This window comes from Fringilla coelebs (genome assembly GCF_963513975.1).
Source record: "Fringilla coelebs genome assembly, chromosome: 3".
Classification (NCBI taxonomy): domain Eukaryota; kingdom Metazoa; phylum Chordata; class Aves; order Passeriformes; family Fringillidae; genus Fringilla; species Fringilla coelebs.
The window spans coordinates 79368496-79370562 of record NC_140030.1 but is presented as its reverse complement, the minus strand read 5'-3'; positions in this window follow the sequence as shown (position 1 = coordinate 79370562).

Sequence of the window (2067 nt, the reverse complement as noted above, 5' to 3'; positions counted from 1 at the left end):
GTTTTCTGGCTGCTTAACACACAAACACACTTTGTGTTCAGGAAGACCCTCTACAGAGCAGCGCTTGAGTAATTTACTAATTCCCATTCCATCTGTTTGTTGCTATACCACTGATGACTATACAAGTCAAGCAAATCAGATGGTAAAGGGATATTTTCCTTCTAGGTAGGTACAAAGTGCTCCAAAGAACATTAATATGTGGGCAGCACACCCAGTGCCAGAAACACTTGATTTTCACATGCATACAGTAAAAGAAAGACTGACTTCAGGAAAGCAGGCATTAGCTAGCAAAATTAACTAATAGTTTCCTATCCAAGTTTTATCAATTCTGGAATACATTTCCAAGTATTTCTTTTGCTCTTTAACAATCACAGACATAGATGATTGTTTTAACTCTGTGGTACTTCACAGTCATGGCTGTAGAAGAAGACTGGCTCTACTGAGATTGCTGTGGAGCTGCTACAGCTCCAAAGGCTGCAAGGTGGCAGAAAAAGCCCTGTTCCCCCTGCAAGGTTGCAGCCCACCATAGGGCTCCCAGGCACCACAGGCACCTCATGGGAGTGTGGCTGATCATAGGATCAGAGAATACTTTGTGTTGGAAGGAACCTTATACATCATCTTATTCCAACCCCCGTGCCAGGGGCAGGAACACCTTCCATTAGACCAGGTCGCTCAGAGCCCCTTCCAGCCTGGCCTTGAATGCTTCCAGGGATAGAGCACCCACAGTTCCCTGGGCAATCTGTTGCAGTGTGAAGAACTTCAGTGAAGAATTTCTTCCTAATAACTAATCTAAACCTACTGTCTTCCAGTTTAAAGTCTTTCCCCTTGTCCTATCACTTGTAAAAAGTCCCTCTCTGTCTTTCTTGTAGGCTTCCCTTTTGTTCTGAAAGGTTGCTGTGGGGTTTTCCCAAAGCCTTCTCCAGACTAACAAGGCCCAGCTCTCTGCCTGTCTTCATAGGCCATCCTCTGGTGGCCTGTGCCTGACTCTGTGTGTGTATATGCAAGAACTAGGAGTTGTAATATATTGAAAATACTAGTCTGGTATTTTCTAGTCACCGTAGTCTGAGCAGTGGCTTCATATTTTCCTCATTGGTTTGCAGAATTATTTCCACCCCCACTGACCTTCCTGGTGAGCAGGGCATGTGGCATTCTGATTCAGGAAAGGTAATTTGATTTTACTGATCTGTCTCCAAACTGATTGTTTTTCTACCTTCCTCTGAAGGTGGACCAAGAGATATACAGGTAATGAAACCAAAACTGACTTAGGTTTTAGGAGTACTGATGAGGTGTGGCATCAGAGCTATTTACAAAATAGAATCCAACACTTCACTTTTGCTTCTAAAGAAAGTGTTGTTACCTGCCTATGGGTAAAAAGTGACTTTTTTTAAACCCAACTAAGTAGCAATTAAGGATAATGATTTAAACAGCAATACTGTAGGCCTAAATCAGTTGCCAGACTGCCAGATGTTACAGTATCCATCCAGTTATATCACCAGGTTTATTTTACAGAATCAAAATTAGACCGTATGTTTTCATAATTCCCCATCTTGTAAATTAACTGCATAACTCAAAGACTTCTTTTAAAATGTCTCTGTGTTAGCCATGGAAATTGTGGGTTCATTTAGTGCCATTTGCAACTTAAACAGGGAAAAAATAAAAAAACAGCAACACTCTTTGCTAACCTCTTTTATTTACGAACTTTTGAAATCTTGCTGTCTGGGTGTGCTGAAATGTAGTTGTTTTGCAAAAATATGGTCTTCCAGATGTGTTTCTTGGGAAAGTTACTAAGAGAGCCCAACTCCATTCCCTCCATTACTGTATTTATTTTGAGAAAATCATCTGTGTTTTGAAGTTAAAAACAAATAAACAATATAAGCAACACTGGGGAACTGTGCTTTCTTTCACAGCCACAGATTTGAACTACAAGAGTATTCATTTTCGTGGAAAAATTTGAGATATGGATGCTATTTCATTACCATAAATAATTAAAAGCAAATAAGTAAATATTTTGCTTCCAGATAGTAGTGCATGCTGTAGCTGCAGAAGTAGATGAAGTTGTTTCGTGCA